This window comes from Lissotriton helveticus, chromosome 8 (assembly GCF_964261635.1).
Source record: "Lissotriton helveticus chromosome 8, aLisHel1.1, whole genome shotgun sequence".
Taxonomy (NCBI): Eukaryota; Metazoa; Chordata; class Amphibia; order Caudata; family Salamandridae; genus Lissotriton; species Lissotriton helveticus.
This window is the reverse complement of record NC_136069.1, coordinates 1,725,699,369-1,725,716,897: the sequence shown is the minus strand read 5'-3', so window position 1 is coordinate 1,725,716,897 and position 17,529 is coordinate 1,725,699,369. Positions and strand designations below refer to the sequence as shown.

The window sequence follows — 17,529 nt, the reverse complement described above, 5'->3', positions numbered from 1 at the left end:
TATTAATGAGGTCCTGCATGATTTATTGGATGTCTGTTGTATTGTTTATATAGATGACATCTTAATTTATTCTAAAAGTATGGAAGAGCATGTACAGCATGTTCAGTTGGTATTACAGAGATTGAGCGATCATTCTCTGTATGCTAAATTGGAAAAATGTGTTTTCCATGCTTCTCAAGTTGAATTTCTTGGCTATTGTTTGTCACCAGAGGGAATTCATATGGATTCTAAGAAAGTTGAGGCAATTTTAACTTGGCCAATTCCTGCTTCAATTAAAGACACGCAGAGAATTTTAGGATTTGCTAATTTTTATAGGCGTTTCATTTCTAAATTTTCAGAAATTGTTACTCCTATTACCCAGTTATTGAAAAAAGGGAAAGTCTTCTCTTGGACTGAGGAAGCTGACCAGGCATTTTCATTGTTGAAGAAGGCTTTTACCTCGGCTCCCATTTTGGTTCATCCTGATCCTAATAGGCCTTTCTTTGTGGAAGCAATGCTTCACAGACTGCTATTGGTGGTGTGTTGCTTCAAAAGGATTCAAATACTGGTCACTTTCATCCAATCGCCTTTTTCTCCAGGAAATTACTTTTGGCTGAGCAGAATTATACGATTGCAGAACGAGAATTGTTAGCCATTAAAGATGTGTTTCAAGAATGGAGGCATCATCTTTTGGGGGCTAAACACACTATTACTGTTTATTCTGACCATAAAAATTTGCAATTTTATTCCACTGTTAAGGCTTTTACTCCTAGACAAATGAGGTGGTTGCAATTTTTTAGCGAATTTGATTTTTTGATTATGTATCGACCAGGGAAGAAGCAGCTGTTATCTGATACACTTTCACGTTTAGTTTGTGAAAAGGATTTAAATTCTATGAAGGATCCTCCCAGCATTTTGCCTTTAGAAAAAATTGCTGCTGAAATCCATTCAGAAAGTTTCTTGGATTCCGTAAAAAAGGAACTTTGATGTTCATGAATGGTTATTAAAAAAAGGTAATTCCATTAGAGATGGGTTTTTCTATCACAATGATAAATTGTTTATTCCCACAAGAGATTTACAGGATAAGGTCATGCAATGGAATCATGATTTGGCGATTGCTGCACATCCTGGTATTAACAAAACCCTGGATTTGTGTCAACGTCATTTTTGGTGGGAAAGAATGATTTCTATTATTCAACAATTCGTGAAAGCCTGTCCAGTTTGTTCTCGTCAAAAGGCTTTACATGAGGTTCCAATGGGTTTACTTCGTCCTATGACTATTCCTCCTCACCCTTGGCATACAATCAGTTTAGATTTTATTACTGATCTCCCTAAGTCTAATGGTTTTACTACAGTCCTTGTGGTGGTGGATCTGTTATCCAAAATGGGACATTTTATTCCATTACATAAGATTCCCTCGGCAACTGAATTCAGTGCTGTATTTTTATCTAATATTGTGAAACTTCATGGTCTGCCCTCAAAGATTATTTCGGATAGGGGCCCTCAGTTCATTTCTAAATTCCGGTCACAACTTAGCAAACTTTTGGGAATTGAGTTGGCTCTGTCTTCTTCTTTTCACCCACAGACGGATGGTCAGACGGAGAGATTGAATCAGCATGTTGAACAGGGTTTAAGATGTTTGTTAACTACCTCCTCTCACCCTTGGGATGAAATGTTACCGTGGGCTGAATTTTCCTATAATAACACCACTCATTCAGCTTTGGGTTGTTCTCCTTTTTATTTTCTCACTGGTCAACATCCAAGATCTATTCCTATACTCTTACCTGATGAACAATTGTCTATGCCAGCAGTTACTGATAGGTTGACTCATCTGTTGGATATCCAAGATAAGGCTAGAAAACAATGGGTCAAAAGTAAGTTATCTATGAAAAAGACTGCTGATTCCCATCGTAAAGCTGCTCCTTTGTATAAGGAAGGTCAGTTGGTATGGTTATCCACTAGAAACATTCAGTTGGAGGGTCCCAGGAAGTTGAAGCCTAGATATATTGGGCCTTTTGAAGTTAAGAAAGTTTTGAACCCTGTATCTGTGAAATTAGTTTTACCTGAGGAATATGCTATTCACCCTGTTTTTCATGTTTCTCTGTTGAAACCTTTTGAACCTTCTACTCGTGCTGATAATCCACCACCGCCAGTAATTGTCGGTGACCATGTTGAGTACGAGGTTAAATCCATTTTAGATTCCAAAAGGATTCGGGGTGCTTTGTTTTATTTGGTTGACTGGAAGGGTTATGATCCTTCTGAGCGATCTTGGGAACCTGAGAAAAATGTTCATGCTCCTAGACTTGTTAGATCTTTTCATGCTCTGTATCCTGATAAACCTAGACCTGTAAGACGACCTTTGGGGGGAGGAACTGTTAGGGGTGTTACAGGTCGTCTTAAATAGATTCCGACCCAGAATGGATTCAGTGTATATATGGTGAATCAAAAGGGTTAATTTAGTTTTGTGATTTCATTTAGAGTTTTACTTTAATGTTAAGTTCAATTAAAATTCTGTTTAGTAATATAATCAGTAGCAATTGCCTTTAGCAATGCTTGTTTGTTATTTGGTGCAGTTACGTAGATTGTGCGCTCATGAGAGACAGGCTCGGGGCTCCCTCGCGCTTGGTGTCATGAAGTAAGAGCCTCGCGCAGGTCTCGTGGCTGAAGCTATAAATACTAGCTTCAGCCAACTGTCAAATGCTTCGTCTCTCGTTGTTCTTAGCGAGAGCTTCTGCCCCTACGTAGGAATTTCCTAGGTCCTGATATCCTGTTAACCCGCTTGTTCAGCCAGAGCCCCGTTATTCATTTCCTTAATTCAATCATTTCCCCGTGACTCCGGAAGCCCTGGCAGTCAGCGTCTTAGATTTATGCTGGAAGACGACGTGACAGGTTTCCGGCATTTCTCTGCGGCAGCCGGGAGGCTTGTTTCCCCGCTGCTCTCCTCCTCCGGTTGTCAGATCGAGTCTCCTGTTCCACGTTTCAGATTAATGTGGAAAAGAACAGTAAGAGGTTTCTTTTTCTTTTAATGAGCCACAAATAATTTAACTTGACATTGGAAGTGGCAAAGGTGATTAACTTTGAAGTTCTCAAGACGCTTAAGAGGCATAACGCGTCTAGGAGAGCTGATCTAAAAACAAGCCTTGACAAAGGCAAATTTACTCTAAATATTGAACTGGAACTTCGTTCACAGACTTAGCGCTAGCTACATGAAGAGATCCTTAAGCCAGGATTTAAAAGGGATTTATGACTACAATTGAAAACCCTAAGCTTCGGGAAAAAGAAAAGTAAATTTATTTGGTATATTGGTGATCTTAAACTGGAGACAGTTAAGGAATATCGATATTTGGGCTTATGGTTCGATAGGGCTCTAAATTGGAACTCCCACCTGGATACCCAAAAAGCAAAGGCACTCTCATCCATATGTGGCCTAAAAAGGTTTAATGGGGTCTATGGAGAGATGTCTCACCGACCTATGCTGAGAGCTTTCGAAGCAATGATTCCTTCTCAGGTTTTGTATGGCGTCGAGATCCTTTATTTGAGCGGTAAGGGATCCTGGGACCTGATAGAGGGGAATTGCTTAAAAAGGCTCCTATCCCTTCCTCAATCTTCGATGATACAAGCCATCAGGATAGAAATAGGCACAAATTCGTGGAAAATACAATCCCAGATGGCTGTGATTAGATTCTGGAAGAGATTGGAAGACCCCGAAAGCCAAAAAGTAGCACATTGGTGTCGCAATGAAATACTGAGAAGCGAGCTAAAATGGGCAAAGGACTGCAGGGATAAACTGAAAGGAATTTGTAACTCATTAGAGTTAGATTGGGTCCAGGAAACGCTTCAGGTCCTAAAACCAAAGGGGAGCTGAAGCAAAGGGGGAAGGAAGTTTCTAAATCGATAGACATAGGCTATCTGACAAAGAAAAAATCAGTGGCGCATATGATAAATGCTTGGCCCAACGAAAATTGGTTCCCCTACCTTGATAGATTACCTAACCGCGGGCTCAGGCAAGAGATCCTGAGGTGTCGAGTTGGGATTAACCCGTGGATAATAAATAAAGAGCCCAAATCAAAATTGTTAGATCAAGAAGGTCGCTGCAGGTGTAAGCTGGGAACCAAGGGAGACTGGTCGCATATTCTGTTGGACTGTCTGTTTCTCCTTGAGCAGAGAAAACTATGGCTGCGCCCGGTCTTCCTAAAATATGGAATAAAAACAAGGTTGCAGGCAGCCAGCCTTCTAACAGAAATACCCTTCATTGATATTGTAATCGCCCTTGGGAAATTTTTAAAGGTGGCCCTAAACGCACTGAGAACCAAGGAAAAATGTAGTACTGTATGAATTTTAACCATTGAAACTGTTATGGTGGTAGGAAAGCGAATAGGTTTTAATTTTTATAAACAAGTTTTAAGGTATTTGCAATTTTTTATGGTTGTTAGTATTTTATAGTTCGGACATTGTACTTTTGAAAATGAAATGTAGAATTGCTTTTTAAAGAACAATATTTTAAAAAAATATATATATATCAAATATTCATTTTAGATAGCCCTATTGCGTTATGCTCACTGCTTTGTTTAAAGACTACGGTCATAATAAACATACATTTGACTTGACTTGAGAATGGATTCAGTGTATATATAGTGAATCAAAAGGGTTAATTTAGTTTTGTGATTTCATTTAGAGTTTTACTTTAATGTTAAGTTCAATTAAAATTCTGTTTAGTAATATAATCAGTAGCAATTGCCTTTAGCAATGCTTGTTTGTTATTTGGTGCAGTTACGTAGATTGTGCGCTCATGAGAGACAGGCTCGGGGCTCCCTCGCGCTTGGTGTCATGAAGTAAGAGCCTCGCGCAGGTCTCGTGGCTGAAGCTATAAATACTAGCTTCAGCCAACTGTCAAATGCTTCGTCTCTCGTTGTTCTTAGCGAGAGCTTCTGCCCCTACGTAGGAATTTCCTAGGTCCTGATATCCTGTTAACCCGCTTGTTCAGCCAGAGCCCCGTTATTCATTTCCTTAATTCAATCATTTCCCCGTGACTCCGGAAGCCCTGGCAGTCAGCGTCTTAGATTTATGCTGGAAGACGACGTGACAGGTTTCCGGCATTTCTCTGCGGCAGCCGGGAGGCTTGTTTCCCCGCTGCTCTCCTCCTCCGGTTGTCAGATCGAGTCTCCTGTTCCACGTTTCAGATTAATGTGGAAAAGAACAGTAAGAGGTTTCTTTTTCTTTTAATGAGCCACAAATAATTTAACTTGACATTGGAAGTGGCAAAGGTGATTAACTTTGAAGTTCTCAAGACGCTTAAGAGGCATAACGCGTCTAGGAGAGCTGATCTAAAAACAAGCCTTGACAAAGGCAAATTTACTCTAAATATTGAACTGGAACTTCGTTCACAGACTTAGCGCTAGCTACATGAAGAGATCCTTAAGCCAGGATTTAAAAGGGATTTATGACTACAATTGAAAAGAGCCAATCTCAGAGAAGAGTTAAGCGCTTAAAAGCGAACAGGATGAAATAAATAAGCCTTTGTAAATACAATAGTGTAAAATAGGCATTCTGAACCTATATGGACAATTCTGTGTAATGTTGACTTATTTTCTGAGTGATGTAAGAAAAGGTTAACATATTTACAAGTTTAGATTGGAATAATAATCTTTAGTGATAGAGTGAATTTGAATAGGCTGTATTTTCCTGTCTCCCAATTGCAGAGTCTCTTTACAGAAGAATTATTTTAAAGACTCAGGTATGATCTTGCATGAGTTTTTAGAGTTCTGTTAAAACTAACCACACTAATTAAACTGGTCTGTTTTCTCAGTTAAAGTGCCAAGCTATTTTGACATGTTGTGTTTACTCAAAGGTGTCGAAACTCAGAACCAGAGTTAAAACTTCAGTAAAGTGCGAACAAGGGTCAGACGGATTTATGGTCAGTAAGCACTATGTTTAATTAATTGTTAAGGTTAGTTAAGAAGTTGTCAGCAAGGTAACTGTTGTTCATATTGTTCATATTGCATCGTAGTATTGCGTGAAGACAGCGCAGAATTACCTAACAGAAGGTCCTCGGCCTGGAGCACTTCCTAAAGAGAGACACAACCGAAGATTTAATTTTGTATAATTTGTTGTGCGTCTCTCTGTCCACTTCCCCTTTCCCTGGGGGAGAAGTCAATTCAGTCAGTGTCAAAGTCCTGATTGTGTTGGTTGATCCTTGAGGGAGTTGGGAGTTTGCAGCTTGAGAGGAAACGTCAGAAGAGTCTCGCAGGACTCCTCAACAATCTAGGCCCAAGCCAGGCTTGCGTTCAAAGATTGTCATTCAACTACACTACAATAGTCTATCTAGGCCCAAGCCAGGCTTGCGTTCAAAGATTGTCATTCAACGACACTACAATAGTCTATCTAGGCCCAAGCCAGGTCTGCGTTCAAAGATTGTCATTCAGCGACACTACAATAGTCTATCTAGGCCCAGGCCAGGTCTGCTTTCAAAGATTGTCATATCTGTGACACTACAATAGTCTATCCAGGCCCAAGCCAGGCCTACATTCAAAGATTGTCATTCAGCGACACTACAATAGTCTATCTAGGCCCAAGCCAGGTCTGCTTTCAAAGATTGTCATTCAGCGACACTACAATAGTCTATCTAGGTCCAAGCCAGGCTTGCGTTCAAAGATTGTCATTCAGTGACACTACAATAGTCTATCTAGGCCCAAGCCAGGTCTGCGTTCAAAGATTGTCATTCAGCGACACTACAATAGTCTATCTAGGCCCAGGCCAGGTCTGCTTTCAAAGATTGTAATATCTGCGACACTACAATAGTCTATCTAGGCCCAAGCCAGGCCTGCGTTCAAAGATTGTCATTCAACGACACTACAATAGTCTATCTAGGCCCAAGCCAGGCCTGCGTTCAAAGATTTTCATTCAGCGACACTACAATAGTCTATCAAGGCCCAAGCCAAGCCTGCGTTCAAAGATTGTCATTCAGAGACACTACAATAGTCTATCTAGGCCCAAGCCAGGCTTGCGTTCAAAGATTGTCATTCAGCGACACTACAATAGTCTATCAAGGCCCAAGCCAGGCCTGCGTTCAAAGATTGTCATTCAGAGACACTACAATAGTCTATCAAGGCCCAAGCCAGGACTGCGTTCAAAGATTGTCATTCAGCGACATTGTAATAGTCTATCCAGGTCCAAGCCAGGCCTGCGTTCAAAGATTGTCATTCAGCGGCACTACAATAGTCTATCAACACCCAAGCCAGGCCTGCGTTCAAAGATTGTCATTCAGCGACACTACAATAGTCTATCTAGGCCCAAGCCAGGCCTGCGTTCAAAGATTGTCATTCAGCGACACTACAATAGTCTATCTAGATCAAAGCAAGGCCTGCGTTCAAAGATTGTCATTCAGCTACATTGCAATAGTCTATGTAGGCCCTAGCCATGCCTGCGTCCAAAGATTGTCATTCAGCGACATTGCAATAGTCTATCTAGGCCCAAGCCAGGCCTGCGTTTAAAGATTGTCATTCTGCGACACTACAATAGTCTATCTAGGCCCAAGCCAGGCCTGCGTTCAAAGATTGTCATTCCGCGACACTACAATAGTCTATCTAGACCCAAGCCATGCCTGCGTTCAAAGATTGTCATTCAGCGACACTACAATAGTCTATCTAGGCCCAAGCCAGGCCTGCGTTCAAAGATTGTCATTCAGCGACATTGCAATAGTCTATCTAGGTCCAAGCCAGGCTTGCGTTCAAAGATTGTCATTCAGCGACACTACAATAGTCTATCTAGGTCCAAGCCAGGCTTGCGTTCAAAGATTGTCATCCAGTGACACTACAATAGTCTATCTAGGCCCAAGCCAGGCATGCGTTCAAAGATTGTCATTCAGCGACATTGCAATAGTCTATCTAGGTCCAAGCCAGGCTTGCGTTCAAAGATTGTCATCCAGCGACACTACAATAGTCTATCTAGGTCCAAGCCAGGCTTGCGTTCAAAGATTGTCATTCAGCGACACTACAATAGTCTATCTAGGCCCAAGCCATGCCTGCGTTCAAAGATTGTCATTCAGTGACACTACAATAGATTATCTAGGCCTAAGCCAGGTCTGCTTTCAAAGATTGTCATTCAGCGACACTACAATAGTCTATCTAGGCCCAAGCCAGGCCTGCGTTCAAAGATTGTCATTCAGCGACAGTACAATAGTCTATCTAGACCCAAGCCATGCCTGTGTTCAACGATTGTCATTCAGCGACACTACAATAGTCTATCTAGGCCCAACCCAGGCCTGCGTTCAAAGATTGTCATTCAGCGACATTGCAATAGTCTATCTAGGTCCAAGCCAGGCTTGCGTTCAAAGATTGTCATTCCGCGACACTACAATAGTCTATCAAGGCCCAAGCCAGGCTGCGTTCAAAGATTGTCATTCAGCGACATTGCAATAGTCTATCCAGGCCTAAGCCATGCCTGCGTTCAAAGATTGTCATTCAGCGACATTGCAATAGTCTATCTAGGTCCAAGCCAGGTCTGCGTTCAAAGATTGTCATTCAGCGACACTACAATAGTCTATCTAGGCCCAGGCCAGGTTTGCTTTCAAAGATTGTCAAATCTGCGACACTACAATAGTCTATCTAGGCCCAAGCCAGGCCTGCGTTCAAAGATTGTCATTCAGCGACAGTACAATAGTCTCTCTACGTCCAAGCCAGGTCTGCGTTCAAAGATTGTCATTCAGCGACACTACAATAGTCTATCTAGGCCCAAGCCAGGCTGCTTTCAAAGATTGTCATATCTGCGACACTACAATAGTCTATCTAGGCCCAAGCCAGGCTGCGTTCAAAGATTGTCATTCAGCGACATTGCAATAGTCTATCCAGGCCTAAGCCAGCCTGCGTTCAAAGATTGTCATTCAGCGACACTACAATAATCTATCTAGGCCCAAGCCAGGCCTGCGTTCAAAGATTGTCATTCAGCGACACTACAATAGTCTATCTAGGCCCAAGCCAGGCTGCGTTCAAAGATTGTCATTCAGCGACACTACAATAGTCTATCTAGGCCCAAGCCAGGCTGCGTTCAAAGATTGTCATTCAGCGACACTACAATAGTCTATCTAGGCCCAAGCCCGGCTGCTTTCAAAGATTGTCATATCTTACGCATTTCAAGGGGATCATTCTAAATGAGAAACATGTACTCGGTCAGAGGTTATCCTAGACAAGGCACGATTCTCCACTGCTGGAGCCTTACTAGTTCTCGGGCACAATGCCCCCTCCATGCTGTGCCACCGCACACACGTATGTGGGTGTGCCAGACTGAGGTGCTGCTGCTTATTATGCAATTTAGCAGTGCAAGCTTCACCTTTGACCCTTTTAGCCCTCTGATAGGGACAGCGCGTCAATGAGTGCGCGGCTTGACACTGGGCTCCATGTTTCACCACCAGCTGCATCTGCCTCATTAGGTCTCGGCCTGGGGAAAAGCAGAGGACTTTTGGAATCGATACCATTCCAGCGTGCACGCGGGGAGACAAACAAGAGAAAAGATGTGCACGTGGGTAATGGATGCTTTACTGGCGACATAATACACTGGGGACTGTTTGTTCTCGCCGCCAGTAAAGCCAGTCCCCATGTGCACATCTTCCGTCATGACGGGCCGCGCTTCTTTTAAAATGTAGCGGGTGTACATTACGCATGCGTGGATATTTTCAATGGTCAGTTGCGCTTTTAACTTTTTTTCTAATTTTTTCTCCATTGGGATTTTTATAAATATATAAATAAGCTCCTCAGTATTCCATGAATTTAGGTGGGGCTAGTTTATTTGAAGACTATTTTAATCAGAGAATCACTGTTATCTCTTTTGGTGGGACCTGCAACAACACTAAGTCAATGCATCAATATTTACACCTGGGAGTTTACTGGGCTTGATCTTGTTACAACTGCCAGAGATGTCCCTGTTGGGCCAGACCCAGTTTTACTTTGGCCTCTTGGAGACCCTTCAGTTGCCTGGTGCATGATGCCTTTGACATGGGGAGGAGTTTGGTTTCCTTTCTCGGTTGTAGAAGTAACAAAACTACAAGTCATTTTTTGCTGGCAACTAAGGAATGCTTGATATCTTTACTGATAATCTGTATTATTTGTTGAAAGATTTGTCCTAGCTGTTGTGCTTGAGACTTGTGTTTACTTTTTATTTGCAACCGTTTATTTAGTTGACACGAAAAGATCCATCAGATTTAAATGTGCAAAATGACCTCAGAGTGATTTACGGGTAAGAAGGAACTGCTAAATGGGCTTAAGTAGGCTCTGTGACCAGATGTCAGATTCAGTCGTAGTTCCTATAGTTAAACCGATGACCAAGCGAGAGGTCTAATTTATAATACTGTGAAAACATCATCTTTATCATAACGATTTCAACCGGCATTGGCATAGCCAATAGGTCTCGCCTTTGGGACCTTCTAAGTGTTTGGTTATCCAGCACAATATCCTTGGTGCAACAACATCAGGTGTTGCGTGGCCAAACACTTATAAGATCCCAAAGGCGAGACCTATTGGCTATTTTTCAAAGGGTACAGGGATATACTTTCAAGGGAATGGAGACTTTGACTGCATCTGCCTGCACTGGCATGCTTGAGGGGGTCCTGGGACCTCCATACCTCGCGTTCAAGGGGTACCCCATGACATTAGCGTGCATGCAATGACGTGTTTGCACATGCATCCACACCTGTAATATGACATGGTGTGAGACAAAGGCTTCCATCATTGCAAGCAGTGGGCACACATGTATCGTGTGCTCTGGGCACCCCGATGTGATATGCCCCCCTTGACCCACATTAGACTCCTCATGTCTAAGTCAAGGTTCATCAAGACTCCCTCAGCAAGTTCCTTTCTCCCTATGGGTCGTGTGCAAAAACAAGCAAATATGAAAGAAACATCAGTCTCACAAGCTAACCAGCTCAGCCGGACACACTTCACTGAGAGTCACCACCGGACAGCTCTGTGGGTTATCGACACTCAAAGCAATCTTTAAAGCGTGAACACGACACAAGCTCTCCTTGAATATGTTTGTCTTGTTTTGCATTAGGTAGCTAAGGAGTGGCACACCCCCAGAGGGGAGTGGGACAGCAAAGAACACCTCTCACAAGCCACTGCGATCCTTGTTCATATGATCAACACCATCCAGAAGAAGTTCCCGAAGTGGACAAAGGAGCAACAATTAAAAGGTGAGCTCTTAAATACCTGTCTTTCACATGTATCACTTGGACTGTTTACAGCTGACAAACATGGCCTCTTCTGTGCTACAGAAGGCAAAAGTGTTCTAAGACCATTCGTTCGCCCCACAGGAACAGCCATCGATTGCATTAGAACATTGAATGTGGGCGCGCCGCCGAAGAGAAGAGGCAGAGAGGAGGGCTATACCGGCTATTAAAGGCCCTCTCCAGCGTTCGACGAGGGCCTTTAACAAGGGAGAGGGACTTTAATAGCCGGTATAGCCCACCTACGAAGGGCTATGAGGCTATTAGAACATTCTGCCCTGGAGGACAGAATGTTCTAACAAAATAGAGCAAAGTCTTATGGGAGTGCGAGGGGATTGGATTCCCCTCTGGGTCCCTGAAGCCTTTGTTTTGTTCTATTTGTAAGTCCTTTCATTTTTCCTTTTACAATGTGAGAAAAGTGTCAAAGTCTTGATATTGTATATTGATGCTACGGGAGCCTTTGGGTTACAGAGCTCTGCTCTATGTGCATTTGACAAATAAAATATGGTTTAAATAAATTAATATAAAAAGACAACTCCATCAACTGAACCATCTTTTGGACTGCATGCGAGGAGGTCAAGGATAGATTCACTCTCTGTCTCCTGCTCCTCATCAGTCATGATGAGCATGGTGATGTCAGCGCTGTCATTGTAGAGCTTAAGGCGTTCACATGGATCACCCTTTTGGGTGTGCTGCTAGTGCCCAGGTCAACTAAGTAGGTGACCTCACTCTTCTTTTCCAGGATAGGGTAAGGGCCACTCCATCTGTCCTGGATTGCTCTTGGTACCACTGGATCCAAAACCCACTCCTTCTGCCCAGGTTGAAACTCAACAAGTGCAGTTTTTAAGTCATACCAGTGCTTCTGAAGCTCCCATCTGGCCTCAAGAGCTTTGGATGCCTTTTCCATATACTCAGCCATTCTGGACATTAGGCCAAGTACATAGTCCACTATGTCTTGGTTCTTGGAGAGGCTTCTCCCATCCCTCTTTTACAAGACAAAGTAGTCTCCTCACAGGATGGCCAAACAGAAGTTCAAAGGGGGAAAACCTACTCCCTTCTGTGACTCTTCCCTGTAAGTGAAGAACAGACATGGCGAGAGAACATCCCATCTCATCTTGAGTTTCTCTGAGAGTCCCATGATCATGCCTTTCAATGTCTTGTTGAATCTCTCAACAAAGCCATTGGTTTGTGGATGGTAGGGTGTAGTAAACGTGTACTGCACTCTACATTCCTTCCACATGTGTTTCAGGTATGCAGACATGAGGTTAGAACCTCTTTCTGACACCACCTCCTTAGGAAACCCTACCCTGGTGAAGACACCAATGAGGGCCTTGGCTACGGCAGGAGCTGTAGTAGTCCTAGGTGTATAGCTTCAGGATACCTGGTGGCATGATCCACCACCACCGGTATACACATGTTCCCTGAGGCTGTGGGAGGTTCAAGTGGACCCTCAATGTCCAAACCTCTCCGTTCAAAGGGCATCACACCACAAGTAGTAGCATCAGGGGGGCCTTTGAATGGCCACATGTCTTGCCACTGGCTTGACAGGTAAAGCAGGATCTGACAAACTCCTTCACCTTTTGGTGCATTCCTTGGCCAGTAGAAATGGTTAACTAACCTTTCCCAAGTTTTGTTCTGGCCCAGATGTCCAGCAATGGGGATCTCATTAGCCAATGTTAGGAGGAACTCCCTGTACCTCTGTGGCACTACCACCCTCCTGGTTGCACCTTGAGTGGGGTCTCTTGCTTCAGTATACAGTAATCCCTCTTCCCAATAGACTCTGTGGGTACCACTGACATCTCCGTTTGCTTCTGAAACAGCTTGCTGCCTCTAGCTTTTAAGAGTAGGAAAATCCAGTTGCCCTTGGTGCAGCTCTTCCCTAGAGGGTCCCCCTGGGCCCAAGAGTCCTACCTGGTAAGGGTCTAACTCCATAGGCTCAGTTCCCTCTAGGGCTTCTATCCTAGTTCCCTTGATCCAGGGATACTGCAAATTTTTCAGGTTGTGTGGCCACACAGCTACAATGGCAAACTCAACCTCCCCTTCAGAAACTAGAACTGCTTCAGTGTGCATCCTGATTTGGTCTGGGCACACTATTGATCCCACCTGGAGATTGGCTACACCAGTAGTAACTGGGGTTGTAGCTGTAGCTGTAGGACGAGGGGCCTTCTTGCTAGGACAAGTTGCATCTCCAGTTAAGTGTCCCAACATCTTACAGTTGTTACACCAGGCCTTTGCAGGATGATCAAAGTTCTTCCCCCTATGCATAGGTCCATTTTGGGAAGAGTTTTGGGACCCACTCCCCTGTGCAAGTTTTTGGGGCCCTTTGTCACCCTTGTCCTGACGCAGTGGTCTGACTTCTTTCCCAATTCTTGGGGAGAAATTTGACCTAGGTCTACCAAATGCTGATGTAATGTTTCATTTGTGCAACTACTTAAAATATGTTCCTTCATGAATAAGTTGTAAATTCCAAAAAATCATGCACATTGTGACCAGTTAACCAACCATCCAGTGGCTTCACGGAGTAGTCCACCAGATCAATCCAGGACTGGTTCTGGGCTGTGTGAGCCCCCCTGAATCTAATGCATTACTGTTCAGTGGTGAGGCTAAATCTTTCAATCAGAGTCTTCGTCATGAGGTCATAGGACCCTGCATCTTTCCCAGAAAGGGTCAGAAGCCTTTCTCTGCAGTTACCAGAGAACAGTTCCCACAGGAGGGCCCACTAGAGAGGTTTCTTCACCTTTCTCATTTTACAAGCCCTCTCAAAGGCTGTGAACCATTTGGTGATGTCATCACCCTCCTCAAATTTAGGGACAATCCCTTTGGGGATGTTAGGATCAAAAGATTGCTCTTTATCCTTATTTGTATTGCCGCCACCATTGAAGGGGTTCAAAGCCCATCTCCTTTCTCTATTTTTCCAGAGCCAGGAATCTCTTCTCTAGATCTAACCTTTTGGTCAGCCTTGCTAAAAGACTGTCCTTGTCATTGAGGCTGTTCTCAATGCCTTCCTCCCGACCTGGCCCACCTGTGTGGCCTCTAGGTCCCAAGAGATTAACTCTTGGAAATAAAGGTACTGGTACCATTTCTTCCCTGGGAGGTGCGGGAGGTGGGACCCTATCCCCCTCCTCTTCACCTCCTTCCTCCTCTGATGGGTCATCACCATTTTCAGAGGGGTGGGCCTTAGCATACTCAGCCAAAAGCTCCTGGAGCCTTTGTTTGGTTGGATGCTGGCCTGTTGGTATCTTTTAAATTTTGCATAGGGACCTTACTTCCTTGAAAGACAAGTGAAGGTAAGGGGTGAGGTTGAGTTCCTCAACCAATTCCTCTATGCCATTACTATTAATTTCACTAATAGCTGGGTTCTGTTTTTGAGACATTATTACAAAAAAGTTCTAACCCCTCTACCCTTGACTAAAAGTGACTTTTGGTTTCTAAAATTCTAACAGGGACTTAACCATGGCCCTAACAAGACTTTTAGTAATATCGAAAAAAAATCTGATTTGATAAATCAGACTCTAAAGGCAATTTACGAGTTCTGCAGTGTGATCAGGTGCTAACCAAGTAGTCCAACAAATGCAAAGTTTTGTATCCCACCGCTGCCACCAATGTAAGAAACTGGCTCTATATATGCTTCAGCAAAGTGAGATACAGTGTGTATAGAGTCCAAGAGTCCCCAAAGGTGTAGCAGAGGTTAAGGTTAGATAAAACCTTACTATCTATTTGTGGTAGAGTGGTCAAGCAGTAAGGCAGTATCGGAGGACAGTGTTAATACATGTATTGTACCCGCTCAATCATCAAATGAATTCACACACTCAGAGACTGAACTCGAGACCAATTGGGTTTTGTATAAAAAAAATACAGTTAATATATTTTAGGTGCAAATGAGCATAACATACTTTACAGGTTTAAGATACCGTTGTTGAAATACTTTCAATATAGGATGGATTGGATTTGTTTTTTTGTAGAGCGTGATAGCTACCCGCAGGCGTCCTAGCGCTTAGCAAAATACAGGTGTGTGGGGTGGGTCGATTTTATCTGCTGAAGAGAAAGGTTTTTAGTTTTTTTCGGAAGTGCAGAATGTTAGGTTCTGATCGGATAAAGATTGGGAGGGAGTTCCAGAGCCTTGACGCGTTTGTTGAGAACATTCTTTCTCCACTCCTTTCTCTTTTGAACCTAGGTTTGACGACTTGAAAGGTATGGGTCAACCTCAGCTGTCTGTTGGGGTTGTAGGGGGTGATCAAGGTGTGATTCAGGATTGCTCCTTTCCTCCATAAGGCACGGTGGGCTATACACTTGCTTTTAAAATTGATTCTGTCCTTTACTGGCAGCCAGTGAAGGACTTTTAGTTCAGATTTCACCGATTGGCGGCGGGGAATGCGCAGGAGAGTACGGGCGGCGCAATTTTGGATCACCTGGAGTTTTTTCAGGGTTGATTCGGGGGCTCCTAGATAAAGGGCATTTCCGAAATCCAGCCGGGAGAGGATTAGGCCCTGGACCATGATCTGTCTGGCCTTGAAAGGGAGGAGTGGCAGGATTTTACGGATGAGTCTTATAATGCCCATGCAGATGGCAGATAATTTGGTTGCCTGGTGGCGGAAAGTTAATGCGTTGTCTAGCCAAATTCCTAGGCTCTTGATGGGGTTCCTGGCTGGGGGTGCTGGGCCTAGTGCTGGTGGCCACAAAGAGTCAATGGATTTTTGTGGGGAGTTACCCAGTACCATTAGCTCTGTCTTGTCGCCGTTCAGTTTCAGGTAGGACTGGCTCATCCAGGTACATACTTCTTCCATGCAACCTCTGAGATCGCTAGGATAGGAGGAGGGATGAGTCAGGGTAACCACCAGTTGCGTGTCATCCGCGTAGGACACGACTTGAACGCCGAAAGGGCGAATTATTTCTGCGAGGGGGTGCATGTATATGTTAAACAGTGTGGGGCTTAGGGACGAACCCTGGGGGACCCCACAACTGAGTGGTTTACTGGGCGAGGTGGTATTTCCCTCACAGACTCGGAAGGAGTGCTCTGATAGAAATGATTGCAACCAGGCCGCTGCTGTGGACGTTATCCCTAGCTCTGAAATTCTGTGAAGCAAGATGTCATGATTCGCAGTGTCGAATGCTGCACTGAGGTCCAATAAGATAATGGCCGCCGTGCCGCCCTGATCCACAATCGTTCTAGCTCCTTCTGTTACAGCTAGTTAGGCGGTTTCTGTCCTGTGCATGGGGCGGAACCCAGTCTGTGATGTGTCCAATAAGTTATTTGCTTCCAGGAATTCTGTGAGGGATTGATTAACGTGCTTTTCTACGATTTTGGTTATTTATTTATTTGGAATTTTATAAAGCGCATGGCATTACGCACACCGGCGTGTCCCCGCGCTAGGAGAGAAAAGTGAGAGAGACATGACAGGGAGGCTATACCAAGGCTAAGCGAAAAAGATATGTTTTCAGAGCTTTACGGAATTTTACTTCGCAGGGTTCGAGACGTAACTCCCTCGGAAGCGTATTCCAGCTCTTCGGCGCCAGTAGCCTGAAGGATCTGCCACCCATTCGGGCTTTATGAATTTTTGGGACAGCGAGTAGCCCGGTGTCAGAGGATCTAAGCCTGCGTCCAGGACTATAGGGGGTGACGAGGGTAGATAGGGGGTTAGGTGCTTTGCCATTGATGATACGATGACATACGCATAGTGCTTTAAAAGTTATCCTCTCCTTCATCGGGAGCCAGTGGAGGGTTTTAAGAGCCGCTCTAGAAGCCGTTCTTCTTGGGAGCCTTAGCACCGGCCGAGCTGTGGCATTTTGTAGTACCTGGAGGCGGTTGAGGCTTTTAGCTGTTATTCCCAGATAGAGAAGATTGGAATAATCCAATCTTGATGTAACCAAGGCGTGCACAAGAGTCTGTCTGGCACCGACCGGAAGTAGATCCAGGATCTTACGTAGACTCTTGAGGATACCAAAGCACATCCCGGTTACCCGGTCTATCTGGGGAGCAAATGTGAGGGCAGAGTCAAACATAACCCCAAGATTCTTTGCCTGTTGACAAGGCACTGGGGTTGATCCTAGGCAGGACGGCCACCATGCCGACGACCACACACTCGGACCTCCCCCTACCACGAGCACCTCAGTTTTGGACCCATTCAGCCTCAGGCAGTTGTCAGACATCCAGGATGCAAGCTCCTGCATGCAGGCACTGAGGCTGACCGCCGCAACGTCCGGCGCCCGTGACAGTGAGATGGCCAGTTGTGTGTCATCGGCATATGACACTAGCTGGATTCCATAGCCTTCAACTATGGTGGCCACCGGGGAAACATACAGGTTAAACAGGGTGGGGTTCAGGGCTGAGCCCTGGGGCA

The 17,529-nt window shown here is 44.3% G+C and overlaps 1 pseudogene; it reads left to right on the top strand.

Moving 5' to 3' along the window:
- Positions 1–17,529, top strand: part of LOC144772189 (lysozyme g-like) — an 87,914-nt pseudogene that overhangs the window by 50,082 nt on the left and 20,303 nt on the right.